Genomic DNA, 19,517 nt, shown 5'->3' with positions numbered 1-19,517 from the left:
GGTACCTCTCCCCTAGTTGGCAATTGGGGAGAGGCCTTGCTCCCTCTGCTCAGTTGTCTTAATTGTTTTTTTTTTTTTGTAAATTTGGAAGGAAGAGGCCTCAGAGAGAGAGGGGAGAAACAGAGTAGCAGAGAAAGAGAGAGGGGGGTGGGAAGGGGGGGGGACTGCGAGGGCAGGTCTCCCCTCGCAGCTGTGGGTGGGTGCACTCCCCAGATGGCAAAACACAAAAGTCTTTGGGGTGGTCTTCAGGTGGGGGGAGAAGATGTCTTCACCTGGGGTAGCTGGAGCCACCAGGCACTCCCAACGATCTTTAATTGGGTGATTGATGACAATCTTCAGCCTGGTAGCTCCAGCTATCCCAGGCTAGGCAAATGTGGGGGGTGGGGGGGGTTCCAATTGTGGGGGGGGGCCTAGTTGTAAGCACGGCCCCCACGCACACTACCACACACACACACACCCCCCGCGATGTTCCGGCCCTCAGTGGTCTTCTTTCCTCCCCCCACCGATACAACAAAGTCTGTTTGGGGAAATGCACCCACACCCACCTGTAGAGTAGTTGAGTCTCCCTCCTTCCACACTGGATGGTTGTTGGTCTTTTCCCCCTCTCTCCAACTCCTTGCAGAATGGTAAAAGTTGATGAAAACGTTTTCTGTTCTCCTCCTCTCCCTCTGGATAAAAGTTGTAGTGAAGCCCCTTCCTTCCTTCTGTTCCTGGGCTGGTCTCAGGGCTCTCCAGGCAGGAGCTCAAGTTGCTTGCTGCTTCCCTCACTGCTCACAGTTCCAACTGAGCAGGACACGCCTCTACTGCTTCACGATTGGTCCCTTGGGCATGAAACTCTTTTAGAGTCTACCTGTGAAAACATAAAACAATAACGGTGCCACCCAACCTGGGTGACACTCCAGACATTTACAAGGCCCTTTTTTTCCCCCCCTTTTTTTGTTTTTTTTTTGTGTTTTTCTTTTTTTTGGGTTTTTTTTTTTGGGCACTAAAATCACAATTTTTCCCCAGTGCCCCCTATAAAAGGGAAGGGGACACTAAAAGCACCGGCAATTAAAACAAATTAACTTTAAAACGTAAAATCAAATTAAAATTTGGTTGCCGGGCGTGATGATGCACTCCAGTCCCTCCGGTGCCCACCTCTCGCGGAAGGCCGCGAGCGTACCGGTGGACACCGCGTGCTCCATCTCCAAGGACACCCTGGACCGGATGTAAGAGCGGAAGAGAGGCAGGCAGTCAGGTTGAACGACCCCCTCGACCGCCCGCTGCCTGGACCGGCTGATGGCACCCTTGGCCGTGCCCAGGAGCAGTCCTACGAGGAGGCCCTCGGACCTACCCGCTCCCCTCCGCACAGGGTGCCCAAAGATCAGGAGAGTGGGACTGAAGTGCAGCCAGAATTTCAGGAGCAGCCCCTTCAAATAGTGGAACAGGGGCTGCAACCTTGTGCATTCAATAAAAACATGGAACACGGACTCCTCCAGACCGCAGAAATTGCAGGCGGCCTGGGAGTCCGTGAACCGGCTTAAAAATTTGTTGCACGGCACTGCTCCGTGCACCACCCTCCAGGCCAAGTCCCCGATGAATAGTGGGAGGACCCCTGCGTAGAGTGCCCTCCATCGGGGACCCCCGCCTCCTCCGGACGGCAAGATGGTACGCCATGGCGTGTCCGGACGGCCGGCGAGGATGGCAAAGTTGAGGGTGTGCAGGAGCAGCCCGTACAGGAAACCCCTCCGCGCGGAACTGAAAGGCACGGAGGGGATTTCCCCGAGGCGGCTCAAGTTGTGAGGCGCCGGCCCCCGAGGGAGGTTCCGGGGTTTGGCGCCGATGAGGAATTCCGTCCGGACGGGGGTCAGTTCGGACGGGATCTCCCCACGTGCTTGAGCCTCCTCGATACACCTAACGGAGTCAGGGCCCAGAGCTGTTTTTAGCGACTCGATGGCATCGGCCGCGCGGCGGACGTTGGCAGAATTTAGGCGCCGCGCCAGCGTGACTGGCACCATCCAGCCCGCTCCTCCGCCATCGAGCAGGTCCCTGACCCTGGTCACCTCACCAGCCACAGCCCTCTCTTCCGACCGCCACATGAAGCCTCGGCCGTGGAGGTACGGATTCCCGAGCAGCGGTTCCTGCAGGACGGCCGCCACTCCAGCCGGCGGAGAGCTGCGCTTGGTGGAGACTTTGTTCCAGACCCTGATGAGTTCCCTGTAAAAGACAGGCAGCTCCCGGAGGGCGGTCCTGGCACCCCCCAAGTTCACAAACAGGAGCTGCGTGTCATAATTGAGGTCGAGCTGCTGGCGGAAGAAATACCTCGCCAGAGCACACCACCTAGGAGGGGGCTCGACGTAAAGGTATCTCTGCAGGGTCTGAAGACGGAAAGTCGCGAGCTGGGCGCTGACGCACACCAACGACTGACCGCCCTCCTCAAGCGGGAGACTCAAGACCGCGACAGAGACCCAGTGCTTCCTGTTGTTCCAGAAGAAGTCCACCAGCTTCTTCTGTATCTTGGCGACAAACGCAGGGGGAGGGGTCAAAGTGACCAGCCGGTACCACAGCATTGCGGCCACCAGCTGGTTTATGACTAGCGCTCGACCCCTGTAGGACAGCACTCGGAGCAGTCCTGTCCAGCGCCCTAGGCGAGCGGCGACCTTGGCCTCCAGCTCCTGCCAGTTCGCCGGCCAGGCTTCCTCGTCGGGGCTAAGGTAGACTCCCAGATAGAGGAGATGGGTCGTGCTCCAGGCAAAAGGCCTGAGCTCCTCCGGCAGGGAGTCCACCCGCCACTGACCCACCAGGAGTCCGGAACATTTCTCCCAGTTGATCCTGGCGGAGGACGCGGCCGAGTAAATCTCCTGGCACTCACGCATCCTCCGCAGGTCAGCGGGATCCTCTACCGCGAGGAGCACGTCATCGGCGTAAGCCGAGAGGACGACCTCCACGCCCGGCCCTTGCAGAGCCAGTCCCGTCAACCTCGTCCGCAAGAGGCGCAGGAAAGGCTCCACGCAAACGGCGTATAACTGGCCGGACATGGGGCATCCCTGGCGCACCCCTCTCCTAAAGCGAAGGGGCGCCGTCAAGGACCCGTTAACCTTAATCAGACACTCCGCGGCGGCGTACAAAAGTCGGATCCGGGCGACGAAATGCGTCCCGAACCCGAAAGCGCGCAGAGTTCCGAGCAGATAGTCGTGATCCACCCTGTCGAACGCCTTCTCTTGGTCGAGGGATAGGAAGGCGACCGACAGACCAGCCTCCTGGGAGCAATGGATGAGGTCCCGGACCAGATGGATGTTGTCGTGGATTGTCCGGCCCGGGACCGTGTATGACTGGTCGGGGTGGATCATGCGGTCCAGCACGGCACCAAGGCGAGCAGACATCGCCCTGGCGAAGATTTTGTAGTCCGTGCTGAGGAGGGAGACCGGGCGCCAGTTCTTAAGGAGGCGGAGATCGCCCTTCTTAGGCAGCAGGACGATGACTGCCCTGCGCCAAGAGAGGGGCATCTCCCCGGTCGCCAGACTTTCCCCCAGGACCCGCGCGTAGTCGCCCCCCAGGACGTCCCAGAACGCCCTGTGGAACTCCACGGTCAGCCCGTCCAGCCCCGGGGATTTTCCCCTCGAGAGCCGGGCGAGGGCACCGGTCAGCTCCGCCAGGCTTAGCGGAGCTTCCAGATTTTCGGCGCCCTCCGGGCCGACCTTCGGCAGGTCCTCCCACAAAACTCTACGCGCTTCCTCGCTGGACGGATCCGGAGAGAACAGAGCCCCGTAATATTCACGGACCCTGTTGTTGACGCCCTCCGGATCCGAGACGAGAGAGCCGTCGTCGGCCAGCAGCGTCAAGAGCTGCTTACGGACACTCTGCCTTTTTTCCAGCGAGTAGAAGAAGGGGGAGCCGCGGTCCAGATCCCGCAGGAACCGGATCCGCGACCTCACGAACGCGCCTCGGGACCCGACGAGCTGCAGGTCCTTCAGCGCGGCCTTCTTCGCTTCGTACACCGTCCGCAGGGCCGGGTCCTGGACGACTTGACCGAGACGGGCTTCCAGGTCGAGCACCTCTTTTTCTAGGCGCCCGACTCTGGCCGCCCGCCTCTTGGTCGACCCCCTCGCGTACTCTTGACAGAAGACGCGGACGTGAGCCTTGCCCACGTCCCACCATAGCCTCAAGGAGGGGAAGCCCCCCTGCTTCCTTCTCCAGTCGGACCAGAATCGACGGAACGAGTCCTGGAACCGCACGTCCTCCAGCAGCCGGTTGTTAAAGTGCCAGTACGCGGACCCCGTCCCCGCGCGGAGCGAAGCGAGCTCCGCCCACACCAGGTGGTGGTCCGAGCACGGCACCGGCCGCATGGAGGCCGCCGGGACGCAGGAAACGTACGCCCGAGACACGTAAAGGCGGTCGACTCTAGACCATCCAACTCCAGGCCTCACCCAAGTAAAGGCGCTGGAGTCGGGGTGGAGATTTCGCCAGACGTCCACCAAGTCGAAGGACCCGACCAGGTCCCTCAACTTCTCCATCGCCGTCATGCACTGCGGGGCACCGGAGCGGTCCCTCGCCTCGAGGGTGCAGTTAAAATCCCCCCCGAGGACAATGCAGTCGCCGACGTCGACGGAGCCAAGAAGAGCGGACACCTCTTCAAAGAAGCGCGTCTGCTGCGGGCCGGGATGAGGGGCGTACACGTTCACGAGATGGAGCGGCACGTCCCCCAGGCGAACCGTTACGTGCAGCAAGCGGCCTGGCACGGGCTCCTCGACCCCCAAGATCTCCGGCTGAAAATGCGGGCCCAGCAAGATGGCCACCCCACTTGAAATGGCGGTGAGGTGGCTCATGCGGACCTCTCCTTGCCATTCCAGGAGCCACGTGGCTTCGTCTCCCGGAACGGTGTGGGTTTCTTGCAGGAAGCACACCGCATATTTCCCCTCCCGCAGGAGCGAAAAATTGTCAAATCTACGGCGTGCCCCTCTGCCGCCGTTGATGTTGAGGCTGGCTATGGTTATCTTCATGGCAAAAGCATAGTGCAACCTCTACCTTAACCTATTGTGGGGGAGGGAGCGAAGTCTTTTGTTGAACTCCGCTCCCTCCGCAGCCCAGCGAGGAGTCCCTCGAGCTCGCGCAGCTCAAGGTGCTGCTCCTTTGTCAAGGGCCCGCCCGCGGCCAAGGTTTTAACGGCGGCGCGGACGGACCCCTTGATCAGCTCCGGCTCGGACCATTTTTCCAGGGCCAGTCGGGCTTGGTCGCGGCGACCCCGGCTCTGGGCCAAAAAGTCCCGGAGTTCCTTTGCAGGAACGAGGAGGGCCTCAGCGGCGGCCGCGAGCAGATCCACCGCCTCCCTGGCGGTGGTCTCTAGGTCTTCACCCGCGTCCCCCACCGAGTCCCCGTCCTCCTCCGGGAGGCGGCCGCCAGCAGCCGGCCCATCGACCGCACAAGGTACGGCAAATGAACCGGCCGCTCCAACCGGCCCTGGCACTGCCCCGATCCCACCCCCAGGATCGTCGGCAGAGGAGTCCCCACTGGGCTCTTTTAAAAATGGTGCCGGGTCGGGAAATGACAGCGGAAGGGGTTCCCCCTCCGCCCCAGGAACCGGAGAACAAGGAGAGACCCGGCCATGGGAAATCCCCAGGCCCTCCAAGTGCTCCAGCTCCAAAGTAAGGGGCGAGGGTGGGTGTTCCTCCCCCTCCCCGCTGCCACCCCCCGGCCCAGCATCTACAGTATCATTAAAATCAATTGTTTCATTCTCTGCCGGGTCGAGCAAATCCCGGGGTAAGTTGTGTATTGGCTGGGCGGGCTCAGGTTCGGCCTTTTCGGCCTCGCCCGCCTCGGTCCCCGGGACGCTCGACCCGGCGGCTACGCATTCTTCCACTGGCCCCACGCCCCCCACGACAGGCAGATCTTCCACGCCCTCCCCAGGAGGCAGCGGCTGGGCAGCCTCGACTGCCTCACCCTCCCCGGGGAAAGACTCCTCGCGCCTGCAGCGCAATTTGGGGGCGCTGGTGGGGGACGCGGGACACGCGGCGGGCACCGCCTCCTCCGCGGAGGGATGTTGTTCCCCCTCCGCCTCATTGGGGCGGTGCCTCTTTTTGTTCCTGGGGGCGCGCGGAGTCAGGGAGACCTCCATGTCTGCCGAGGCCTCCCGCTCCGCCCCCCCCTTTTCCTTTTCTTGCCCGCGCCTGGGCCCCTCTGTGGTGTTATTCAAGGGCCCGGGCACGGGCTCGGGGCACCCCGCGCTCGCCGGTGACTGGGTTGGGCTGAGCGCGGTGGTCAGACTTTCCGGCGCACCGAGGGGACCCGCCTCTAGATGTTTTTCCTTCTTCCGCGCCTTCTTTCCGCTCGGACGCTCTCCCTCCCCCCCGCCGGAGGCCCTGAAAACAAAGGCCTCCGACGATGCCCGCGCACCCATGGCTCCCGGCACGCGGACGCAACTAGGGGGAGGGGTGGCGGCGGCGCCAGCTATGGCCGCCTTCGGTGGTTTGGCGGCCTTGGAGGCGGGGCAGTTCTTGCGAACGTGCCCCACCTCCCTGCAGGCATGGCACCGCACGCCGTCCGACGTCCAGAAGACGCGGTAGGCAGTCCCCTCGTGCACCACATTAAAGTGCCCTTCTGTCAGGTCCTCCCGCGCCAGCCGGACAAAGAGCTGGCGGCGGAAGGAGAACACGTGGCGCAGGCTGTTCTCCCTGAGGCCGAGCGGTATGGGGTTGATCCCCGACCTTACCTCCCCCAGTTGGTGTAGGTGAGGGAGGAGGAGCTCAGCGGAAACAAAGGGCGGGACGTTTGACACGATGACCCTCTGCGCGGTGGCCTCGAGAGGGTCCACCGGCAGGAACGTCCCGCCCACCGTGAGCCCCTTTTCAAGGGCCAGGGACACCGCCCGCTCCGACCCCAGGAAGAACACGGCCTTCCCAGACATCTTGGAGGCTGCGACAATGGCCGAGGGGCCGACTACCCCAGCCATCGCCCGCACGCACTCCTCGATGGTCATTGTGGGGTGAGTGTAGCTCTTGACCCCGTGTTTTTTCGTAATTAACCTAAATGGTGGCAGGGCAGCGGGTGGCGCAGGAGGGGCCGTGGAAGCGGTTGCCACCTGCGCATACGTCCTTGCTGGCCCTGCCACCGGCGTGGATGGGGTCGCCATCACGGGGTCCCTTTAAGGGCTACACCCACCCCAAAGTCACAGGCCTTAATGGTCTTAATTGGCCTCTTGTATAATGACTGAGCAGAGGAGCCCTTAATGAGGCACACCTCTCCCCTAGTTGGCAATTGGGGAGGGGCCTTGCTCCCTCTGCTCAGTTGTCTTAAATTGTTTGTTTTTTAAATTAAATTTGGAAGGAAGGGCTCTCAGAGAGAGAGGGGAGAAACAGAGTAACAGAGAAAAGAGAGAGGGGGGTGGGAAGGGGGGGGGGCTGCGAGGGCAGGTCTCTCCTCGTAGCTGTGGGTGGGTGCACTCCCCAGATGGCAAAACACAAAAGTCTTTGAGGTGGTCTTCAGGTGGGGGGAGAAGATGTCTTCACCTGGGGTAGCTGGAGCCACCAGGCACTCCTAACGATCTTTAATTGGGTGATTAAGAAAAACAAACAATCTTCAGCCTGGTAGCTCCAGCTATCCCAGGCTAGGCAAATGTGGGGGGGTGGGGGGGGTTCCAATTGTGGGGGGGGCCCAGTTGTAAGCACAGCCCCCACGCACACTACCACACACACACACACACCCCCCGCGATGTTCCGGCCCTCAGTGGTCTTCTTTCCTCCCCCCACCGATACAACAAAGTCTGTTTGGGGAAATGCACCCACACCCACCTGTAGAAATGTTGGGTCTCCCTCCTTCCACACTGGATGGTTGTTTGTCTTTTCCCCCTCTCTCCAACTCCTTGCAGAAATGATAAAAGTTGATAAAGTTTTCTGCTTCCTCCTCCTCTCCCTCTGGTTAGAGTGATGGTGAAGCCCCTTCCTTCCTTCTATTCCTGGGCTGGTCTCAGGGCTCTCCAGGCAGGAGCTCAAGTTGATGGCTGCTTCTCTCACTGCTCACAGCTCCAACTGAGCAGGACACGCCTCTACTGCTTCACGATTGGTCCCTTGGGCATGAAACTCTTTTAGAGTCTACCTGTGAAAACATAAAACAATAACGGTGCCACCCAACCTGGGTGACACTCCAGACATTTACAAGGCCCTTTTTTTCCCCCCCTTTTTTTGTTTTTTTTTGTGTTTTTCTTTTTTTGGTTTTTTTTTTGGGCACTAAAATCACAATTTTTCCCCAGTGCCCCCTATAAAAGGGAAGGGGACACTAAAAGCACCGGCAATTAAAACAAATTAACTTTAAAACGTAAAATCAAATTAAAATTTGGTTGCCGGGCGTGATGATGCACTCCAGTCCCTCCGGTGCCCACCTCTCGCGGAAGGCCGCGAGCGTACCGGTGGACACCGCGTGCTCCATCTCCAAGGACACCCTGGACCGGATGTAAGAGCGGAAGAGAGGCAGGCAGTCAGGTTGAACGACCCCCTCGACCGCCCGCTGCCTGGACCGGCTGATGGCACCCTTGGCCGTGCCCAGGAGCAGTCCTACGAGGAGGCCTTCGGACCTACCCGCTCCCCTCCGCACAGGGTGCCCAAAGATCAGGAGGGTGGGACTGAAGTGCAGCCAGAATTTCAGGAGCAGCCCCTTCAAATAATGGAACAGGGGCTGCAACCTCGTGCACTCAATAAAAACATGGAACACGGACTCCTCCAGACCGCAGAAATTGCAGGCGGCCTGGGAGTCCGTGAACCGGCTTAAAAATTTGTTGCACGGCACTGCTCCGTGCACCACCCTCCAGGCCAAGTCCCCGATGAATAGTGGGAGGACCCCTGCGTAGAGTGCCCTCCATCGGGGACCCCCGCCTCCTCCGGACGGCAAGATAGTACGCCATGGCGTGTCCGGACGGCCGGCGAGGATGGCAAAGTTGAGGGTGTGCAGGAGCAGCCCGTACAGGAAACCCCTCCGCGCGGAACTGAAAGGCACGGAGGGGATTTCCCCGAGGCGGCTCAAGTTGTGAGGCGCCGGCCCCCGAGGGAGGTTCCGGGGTTTGGCACCGATGAGGAATTCCGTCCGGACGGGGGTCAGTTCGGACGGGATCTCCCCACGTGCTTGAGCCTCCTCGATACACCTAACGGAGTCAGGGCCCAGAGCTGTTTTTAGCGACTCGATGGCATCGGCCGCGCTCCCTTGGGCATGAATGACAGAAGGATAGTTTGCAGGTGTAGCAGGTAATCGGGAAGGCGAATGGAATGTTGGCCTTCATTGCGAGAGGGATGGAGTACAAAAGCAGGGAGGTCCTGCTGCAACTGTACAGGGTATTGGTGAGGCCGCACCTGGAGTACTGTATGCAGTTTTGGTTACCTTACTTAAGGAAGGATATACTAGCCTTGGAGGGGGTACAGAGACGATTCACTAGGCTGATTCTGGAGATGAGGGGTTACCTTATGATGATAGATTGAGTACACTGGGTCTTTACTCGTTGGAGTTCAGAAGGATGAGGGGCGATCTTATAGAAACATTTAAAATAATGAAAGGGATAGACAAGATAGAGGCAGAGAGGTTGTTTCCACTGGTCAGGGAGACTAGAACTAGGGGGCACAGCCTCAAAATATGGGGGAGCCAATTTAAAACCAAGTTGAGAAGGAATTTCTTCTCCCAGAGGGTTGTGAATCTGTGGAATTCTCTACCCAAGGAAGCAGTTGAGGTTAGCTCATTGAATGTATTCAAATCACAGATAGATAGATTTTTAACCAATAAGGGAATTAAGGGTTACGGAGAGCGGGCGGGTAAGTGGAGCTGAGTCCACGGCCAGATCAGCCATGATCTTGTTGAATGGCGGAGCAGGCTCGAGGGGCTAGATGGCCTACTCCTGTTCCTAATTCTTATGTTCTTATGTTCTTATGAACTTTTATGCGTTTGGCTCCTACCTAGCTTGAACTGGCAGTATTTCTGACATCTCCCATTTTGCCGTGCACTGTTGCACGGCAAACTGAGAGATGAGGGAGGGCACAGAGGCTCTGTATGGAAGGAGAGCGGAATACATTTAATTCTCGCTTTCCAGAGAGAAGCAGGTGGATCGAGCGTGCGGCTTTGCCAGGATAGCAGGCTTCCTCCTGGTGCAGGGTGCCACTGACTGCACACGTTGCTTTGCGGGCGCCGCATGTGAATTCAGAGATGTACCGCAACCTGAAGGGATTTCACTCCCTCAGTGTCCAGCTGGTGTGCGACCATACTCAGCGCATCATAAAAACAAGAAATAGGAGCAGGAGTCGGCCATAAAGCCCCTCGAGTCTGCTCCGCCATTCAATACGACCATGGCTGATCTGATCATGGACTCAGCTCCACTTCCCTGCCTGCTCCCCATAACCCCTTATTCCCTTGGAAGTCAGTGCTCATTATCCTGGCAGCAGTCATGGTGCCTTCATTCTGCGGCAGTCCGCTGCACCATCCGCATTTGAGCCACCACAAAAAACCAGAGGGTGGCTCCTGTGCGACAGGTGCTCTTCGCTGACCACCTGGCTCATGACCCCGGTGCACAAACTGAGCACACGTGGGCAGCATGCAGATAATGAAAGCCATGCTGCCAGACAGAATTTGATAGAGCAGACTGTTTGCCTGCTCAAACAATGCTTCTGCTGCCTGGACCGCTCTGGCGGAACCCTGCAGAACTCGCCAGAGCACGTCTCTAGGTACGTTGTGGTCTGTTGCATGCTCCACAAACTTGTCATCATGAGGGCACAGGCCTTGACACCACATGTGTAGTGAAGAGTTGAGGAAAGGTGAAGGCAACCAACACAGCCCCTTTCTGACCGGGCTGTCCGTGATCGACTCAATTGACTGTGGTACCAGTGAACACATCCCCAATTCTCCATTCATCCACAGTCCCCCACTTTTACTTCCCTCTGTTACTGACCATCACAGCGTCATCTTGGCCACAATGCTACAATAAAAGCCACCACAAATCAAACATTCCAAAACAAATTTATAAATCAAGCTATCCAATATTACATTCCAAAGTCAACTAACCCCTTTGTGCATTCCCTTGGTGCCTGTCTGACGTGTGCCTTTGCTTGTCCTAGTGCTCCTACGCAGTGCTGCCGCAGTGGCTGCAGCTTGGCTGGTGGAAGGCTGCTGACTTTCAGTGGGGGAGACTAAAGATGGTTTTGGAGGATGACCTCGAGCAGCTCTGGGCCTAGAAGGCCCAGCTTCAGACTACACCATCTCGGCCTGGGCGGCAGCAGCCTGCGCTCGCTGACTTACAGGCAAAGGCAAGGGCACTGGTGGAGTGACACTGGTGGGAGGATGAATGCTGTCATCCTGAGACAAAACAGCAGGTTCGTAGTCCATGGAGCCACTGCCACTCCCCCGGGGCAGCACCTCAGCAACCTGTTGGAGGCTAGATTGCCGGACTGCTAGGAAACCATGCAAGCCCCTTTCAACATTGGTAACCACAGGCATGATGGCAGCAGTCTATGCTTGCATGGCAACAAGCTGAGCTTGCATGGCTTCAGTTTCAGCTTTCACTGCAACACTCAGATGTTGGGTGGCTTCTGCTTGTGCTGTAATGGAAGCTGAGACATTGGCCATCAAACCCTGCATCACGGTTGGGTCGACAAGTGCGCTAATGGATTTTCCCACCATTTCCACGCTGGAAAGAATGGGCACCAAGCTCTGTGCAAAGCCTGTGAAAGGTCGGTGCTGGACTGCTCCATGTTCCTTGATATTGCATTCTTCTGTGGGCTGCCCATCTGATTCCTCATCTGAGTCCTATGCAGCAGAACTCATGTGCGACTCACCACGTGCTGATCCCGCCTCTATGCTACCTTCAAAATGACGCGGGGTGTTAGTATCTGAGCTGGTGGCTACGAGTGTGAAATTGAGTGATGGTACTGTGACTTTAGAATCACTGCCTTCTTCCTCTTGCAGTTCCTGTTACTCCACCACTGCTCAGCCAGGTGGCAGTTCTTGGCTATCTGAATGGAGAAAGGCACAAGGGTAAGGTTGTGGTGAGGAGAGGGAGGGGAAGCAAGAAGTGCATGCTGAACCCATCTGCAGCTTGTAAATCAGAAGAGATTGTGGGATGAGGGGGAAGTGGGAGGTGAGAAGGAGGATTAGGTATGTGGATACCGTCATCTTGCAGTATTTCATCCATGCCACATGCTCAGCGATAGCTGCTCCAATGATCTCCAGGACCGTCTCCGCTATGTCTAGGATAAGGTTATGCAGGCGCACCTGTCTCCCTGTGGGTTGGCCCTGCTGCCCGTGGTGATCAGCCACCTTATCCTGCAAAAGAGAAGGAAGTGTGTCAGTAAATGTGGTGCAATGTGTTTGGGTGATGTGCCTGTCATAGTTGAATACCTGGCAGTGTGTATGTGCAAGCTGTGTGATGTGGATGTGAGGCTTTCAGCACTAAGCATGTGAGGGTGAGAGGAAGCTATGAATGTGAGGTATAAGTCATGATTGATAGAGATTGTTGATAGGTGAGTGATGGAAGTGAGGTGCATTGAGCAGTGTGTGAGGCTAATGGTGCAGATGGTGGGATATGGTATTTGAAGATGCATTGACTGACCTTGACCACTCATGTGAGGTCATTGAACTTCTTATGGTATTCCATCCAAATCCTCAGGGCTACAGTGCTGGCATTGACCACGACGGCTATCTGCTCCCATTGCCTTTTCTACATTTGCCTGGGGTTCTCCTGGACCCCTGTGGAAAGTCATCTGGTCTACATCCTGCACCAAGGCCTCCAGTGCTGCATCCAAGAACCTTGGAGCACACACTCTCCCTTGTTGTGCCTGTTCCTGCTTACACTCTGCTCCCAAGCCAGTAGAAACAGCTGCTGTAGCCAGAATGCACCTCTCCTTTCAGACATGCAGGCTGGCTTTAAGACATGCAGGCTGGCTTTAAGACGTGCAGGCTGGCTTTAAGAAGTGCAGGCTAGCTTTAATTGGTGCTAGCCATGGTCGAACTTGGACCCCCTGCTGAACGTGCAGCCACTCAGCAGCGTGTTCAGCGTTGGGCTGCACGTCACAATCATTCTAATTAGCAGGCAGCACGAAGTTTGCATTACTTTGAACGGGCGAGAGTTGATCTCGCATTATGATTCCTGTGCCTGTTTTTGGGGGCAAACAAGTTTTTAACCCAACATATTTGGATTTCCAAAAGGCCTTTGATAAGGTAGACTCATGACTAAGGCATCAGGGGAATAAGTAACAGGAATGGATAGAAAGCTGGTTACAAAACAGAAAACAGAGAGTAGAGGTTAAAGGAAGTTACTCAAATTGGCAAAAGGTGAGAAGTGGAATCGGAAGAACAATTTCAAAATTTGCAGACTATACCAAATTGGAGGTTGTAGTTAATACAGATGAGTGCTATGATAAAATGCAGGAAAACATTAATAAACTTGCAGAATGGGCATGTAATTGGCAAATTAATTTCAATATAGAAAAGTGTGAGGTGGTACATTTTGGTAGAAAGAATAAGGAGGCCACATACCCCTTGGAAAATAAATGTCTAAATGGAATTAAGGAGCAGAGGGATCTGGGCGTACAGATACAAAACCTTGATCAGACAACACTTGGAGTACTGTGAATAGTTGTGGTCTCTATATTATAAAAAGGATATAGAGGCACTAGAGAAGGTACAAAAGAAGGTCTGGTAGAACGATAGCAGAACTGAACTATCAGGAAAGATTGCACAGGCTGGGGCTCTTTTTTGCAGAAAAGAGAAGACTAAAGGATGACCTGATAAAGGTCTTTAAGATTATGAAAGGATTTGATAGGGTAGACGTGGAGAAAATGTTTCCACTAACTGGTGAGACCAGAACTAGGGATAGTCACGAATAAGTCCAATCGGGAATTCAGGAGAAACTTCTTTATCCAGAGAGTGATTAGAATGTGGAACTCGGTACCACAGGGAGTAGTTGAGGCGACTAGAATAGATGCATTTAAGGAAAAGCTAGATAAGCACATAATGGAGAAACGAAGAGAAAGATATATTGATGGGTTAGATGAAATCGGATGGGAGGAGGCTTGTGTGGAGCATAAACACCGTCATGGACCTGTTGGGCCAAATGGCTTGTTTCTGTGCTGTAAAAAACGATATAAAACCCAATTTTCCCATCTTTGCTCCATAATCCTTTGATATCCTTACCTAACAAAAATCTCAGTGTTGATAGTTCTAATTGTCCTAGCATCCACACCCTTTTGAGGCGCGGGGGGCGGGCGGGGGGTGGGGGGGGGGTGCGGAGGAGGAGGAGGAGGAGGAGGAGAAGAAGGAGAGTTCCAGATTTGCTCAGCCCCACACTCAGCCAGTACATTTGAAATGTTTCGAGAACGTGGGCATGATCACAAGTTTGGGGGAAACATTTCCTGTTTATAGTGTACAGGTATTGCTTGAACTTGCTGAACACTTTTTGACACTGCACACAAGTTATACTCCATACAGTGGCAAGCCCAAGTAGTGTGTGATCGCCTGCATCACTGATGCACTCCTGAACCCAAGATAACGCTATCACTTCTGCATTGCATTGAAATGGAAGCAGCTTTACAAATACACAAAAATTACTGTATAATTATACCCTGAATTTCCTCAATGGACCAAGCATGATATTGAACCATGTATAGACCCAGATTCTATCCCTCTGCCAAGGGGGCAATGAGAATGCTACAATTAATCTTGCTGTGCTCGGGCTGGATGCAGAATTAACTTGGGTACCCTCTCCTGATCTCTATCCCGTCACCACTGCTGTGAAACTCTGAGTGAATATCAGGTGAAGAGACAATCCAGTTCAATTGAAATACTTGAAATAGGTTTCTGCAAGGTCTGGGTGTCAATAGAGGGAGGGGGAGAAATAGGCACATAGAGACTGAAAATCTACGACCCTTCAGTGTACTTTCAGTCTAAGTCTGATGGAAGATCTATTTGGTCTTCACCAGCAGTTTCCATGGGGACTTGTTAGGGCTGGAGCCTCTACCAGTCAAAACAAAGTCAGAAACATAAAAGGGGGAGAGGACTGAGGAGACTTTTCTCAGGCCAAGAATTTCTGGATTTCCTTCCATTTGAGCTCTGGATTGGTGAATGGTGAAGCGAGAAACCTATCTGTTGCTGCAGTTATCAGGCCTGGGCTATTTTAACTTCGGGACTAGGCTGGTCAATGTCATGCCCAGACTGCCCATAGGAAGGATCTGTTTCATAGAAACATAGAAACATAGAAAATAGGTGCAGGAGCAGGCCATTCAGCCCTTCTAGCCTGCACCGCCATTCAATGAGTTCATGGCTGAACATGAAACTTCAGTACCCCCTTCCTGTTTTCACGCCATACCCCTTGATCCCCCGAGTAGTAAGGATTTCATCTAACTCCCTTTTGAATATATTTAGTGAATTGGCCTCAACTACTTTCTGTGGTAGAGAATTCCACAGGTTCACCACTCTCTGGGTGAAGAAGTTTCTCCTTATCTCGGTCCTAAATGGCTTACCCCTTATCCTTAGACTGTGACCCCTGGTTCTGGACTTCCCCAACATTGGGAACATTCTTCCTGCATCCAACCTGTCCAAACCCGTCAGAATTTTAAACGTTTCTATGAGGTCCCCTCTCACTCTTCTGAACTCCAGTGAATACAAGCCCAGTTGATCCAGTCTTTCTTGATAGGTCAGTCCCACCATCCCGGGAATCAGTCTGGTGAATCTTCGCTGCACTCCCTCAATAGCAAGAATGTCCTTCCTCAAGTTAGGAGACCAAAACGGTACACAATACTCCAGGTGTGGCCTCACCAAGGCCCTGTACAACTGTAGCAACACCTCCCTGCCCCTGTACTCAAATACCCTCGCTATGAAGGCCAACATGCCATTTGCTTTCTTAACCGCCTGCTGTACCTGCATGCCAACCTTCAATGACTGATGTATCATGACACCCAGGTCACGTTGCACCTTCCCTTTTCCTAATCTGTCACCATTCAGATAATAGTCTGTCTCTCTGTTTTTACCACCAAAGTGGATAACCTCACATTTATCCACATTATACTTCATCTGCCACGCATTTGCCCACTCACCTAACCTATCCAAGTCACTCTGCAGCCTCATAGCATCCTCCTCGCATGGTTTCCCTTGGTAGAGGGACCGACAACCAGGGGACATAGATTTAAAGTCATTTGGGGGAGGTATAGAGGAGATATGAGGGGAAATTTCTTTACCCAGAGGGTGGTGGGGGTCTGGAACTCACTGCCTGAAAGCCTCACCACATTTAAAAAATACTTAGATGAGCACTTACAGTGCCGTAACCAACAGGGCTACGGACCAAGAGCTGGAAAGTGGGATTAGGCTGGATAGCTCTTGGTCGGCCGGCGCGGACACGATGGTCCGAAATGGCCTCCCTCCGTGCTGTAAATTTCTATGATTCTATGCTTTCTATGAATGCGTAGTAAGCCAGTGGGAAGTGGTATAAAATCGTGCAGCCTTGAGGTTGCCCACCAACACAAGGTAGGTGGTGGCATCAGGTCCCGGGGGTGTGTCTTGTGCAGGTCTCACATTCAGGAAGGCAAGGGAGTCCTGTTCCTCTTGCCCCCACAAAGGAAAGAATAAAAGAATATACCTTTTTCCAGGGTTTACTGCTACTGATGCTCTTCCGACCTAGAATCATGGAATGGTTACAGCACATAAGGAAGCTAATCAGCCTGCTGAGCCCATGCCGGCTCTCTGCAAGAGCACATCAGCCAGTCCCACACCCCTGCCCTTTCCCCATAGTCCTGCAAATTTTTTTCCTTCAGGTACTTATCCATCTTATCAGACTTATCAGACCTGGTTCAACCTGGCGGGAAAGCTGCAATAACTTCCCTGCTCAGGCCTGAGTTAGATTAGCAGTCAGGGCCCAATGATGTCATCAGGACCCTACATGTATATGTAAAGAAGGACCTCGTTGGCTTTGGGCAGGTGTCTTTGCCACCTGCTCAGGAGAGCAAGTTAAGATCATGGATGGTGGGATCTTGCCACTTTACTGAAGGGTGATTAACCTGGGCAATTTTAACTATCCACCCACCCAGCAGAATGCATGGTAAGAGGATGCGAGGGAGCGAGAATGCATGATGAGGCAGGAAATGGATGAGGGAGTGAATGTCAATGAAAGAGAGGGGAATAAATAGCTGTGAATAGGTGATGGAAGGGGGAGAATTGATTTGAATGAAGAGTAAAAGAAAGGAGCAGAAGTTTGAAGCAATGCTTTTGAGGGGAGATGCTGGACTCGGCACTTCGGGGTGGGGAGAAAGGAGAGCGGCAACACTGGGGTAATTCCAAGCCTGCATGAATGGGGAGGAAAGGAGAGGGGTAACTCTGGCTGGTGTGGGGTGGGGGGGCCGGGGGGGGCGGGGTGGAGATATGAATGCCAGCTTATCAAAGTCGGAGGGGAGAAGAATGACAGTTTGAATTGCCAAAGGAGAGGGAGAAGCATTGGTCACTATCTTAGAGTACTGTACAGAGTTCTGGTCTCCATAATTACAAAAAGGATGTAGAGGCACTGGGAAAGGTGCACAAAAAGATTTACAAGGATGATACCAGAACTGAGAGGTTCTAACTATCAGGAAAGACTGAACAGGCAGGGGCTCTTTTCTCGAGAAAAGAGAAGGCTGTGGAGTGACCTAATAGAGGTCTTTAGAATTATGAAAGTGTTTCATAAAGTAGACGCATGTTTCCACTTGTGGGGAAAGCCAAAACTACGGATCATAAGTGTAAAATAGCCACTAATAAATCCAATAAGGAACTCAGGAGAAATTTTATTCAAAGTGTGGTGAGAATCTGGAATTGGTACCATATGGAGTAGTTAAAATGAATACCAAAGATGCAGTTCAGGGAAGCTAGATATGTACATGAGGGAGAAAGGAATAGAAGGATATGCAAATAGGGTTAAATGAAGTGGGATGGGATGAGGCCGGAGTGGACCATAAACACTAACACTGTGCCTGAGGCGGCACGGGGCAAAAACACCTGTGGTGTTCCAGGCCACTGGAAGCAGTAGCACTACCTGATTTATATGACAGCACTAGCAGCATTAATATACATGCAGTATTTAAAGGACATGGTTCCAATGGTGACATCAACTCTCCAGTACATCACCTAAGTGGCCTTCCTGCATGTGTGATAAGTGAAGAAGTTTCACCACCTCCAGAGTTCATTGTAAAATATTTATAATATAATTCTCTTTTTGCATAATCCCTGTGCGCTTACAGCCCTAATGAAATATTCTGTGAAATGTTGACGTGTTTCAGACAGTTATTATTGGTAACTGATGATAATTTGGTGGTTTGTTAAAATTACACAAGTTGGGTAAATGGCAAGTGTGTGTAATGTGGGTTGTGAACCAGATAAAGTATGTGATTTAGTCAAAGATATAACAGGAGCTAGTGGCTACAGTCACTTGGTTGGTGGGGTACATTAGTTTCAGTGGGTGCTTACTGTAATGCAGAATACTAGATTAGCCTTTCAACTCTTCGGACTATAAACTGCGTCGTGCCCCGTTTGGGGCGATAACTTTTGAATAGTTGCCAAAGTATCGTCAGGTGAAAAAGATTTGCTGCTCCCGGGAACTTCAGCGTTAGCGCTCCAAGAGGGAAGTGGAGCCCTAAATCAAGCGCTAACCACTTCCCTTAGAGCGCTAAAGTGTGTGATGGCGGTGGCGGCAGAGCGCTGAACAATGTTCAGTGCAGCGCTGCCGTCTTTAGAGCTCCTTCCCTCGCTTAAAAGGAAGGGTCCATGATGGGTTGAATCAATCTTAATGCTCTCTCTGTGAGGCCACGGGACCTGCGCTACGTGTATAACAGTCCCAAGCACTCGGAGAGTAGGGAACTGAGGAATCGCGGGGGCAAAAGCAATCAGAAAGTGCCAGACTGGGGAGAGTAATAAAGTATGCCCTACTTGACCACCAGTGCCTTTAAATATCACTCCCCAAGCGGCCAGCTGAGGTGACAATGCCTCCTTCAGCTGCCGTTGTTGACGTTCGGTGATGCTGCAGGAGGTGGGAGCGAATGTCACATCCGGGGCGGTAAAGGGGTGCTGCGCACCAGATGACGTCATGATCTACGGGGCGCAAGAGAGCGAGGCAGTAAGTGTTAGTGCCAGCCCAAAACCGCCAGGGAAGTTCGTGGGCCTCGGTGAAGTCGCCGCACCTGGTCGATAACCCCTTAACACCCCGTTATCGCTCCCCACAGGCACTAATGGGAGGCACAAACCAGGCGAATTTCTCCTCCTTAGTCTTGTTTTTCTTTTTTTATGTCATTTTTCCTTTTTTTTACACTAACTTTTACCTTTACTCCATTCAGCTTTGAAACCCCTAGTGGTCAGCATATAGTCAATCTGTTTGCCATCAGTGTCCCTCCAGCCAGCCACTAGCAATTACTCTGGACCATCCATGTGTTACTGTACGCTTCAGTTGTCCTTCTCTCGTCCCATTCCCCCACCCACTTGGTCTCCTGTTGCTAGTTAGCGTTGTTCAGATATGGAACAGAGATTGAGTGTTTATTTGCCCTTACACCAAGGCTCTGAGCATCAGTGCT

The 19,517-nt window shown here is 53.8% G+C and overlaps 1 protein-coding gene across 1 annotated transcript in view; it reads left to right on the top strand.

The window, feature by feature from the left end:
• nalf2 (NALCN channel auxiliary factor 2) overlaps window positions 1-19,517 on the top strand; it is a 507,847-nt gene that overhangs the window by 204,967 nt on the left and 283,363 nt on the right. The gene's annotated exons all lie outside the window — the stretch shown is intronic.

This window comes from Pristiophorus japonicus, chromosome 6 (assembly GCF_044704955.1).
Source record: "Pristiophorus japonicus isolate sPriJap1 chromosome 6, sPriJap1.hap1, whole genome shotgun sequence".
Taxonomy (NCBI): domain Eukaryota; kingdom Metazoa; phylum Chordata; class Chondrichthyes; family Pristiophoridae; genus Pristiophorus; species Pristiophorus japonicus.
This window is presented reverse-complemented; position numbering and strand designations above follow the sequence as displayed.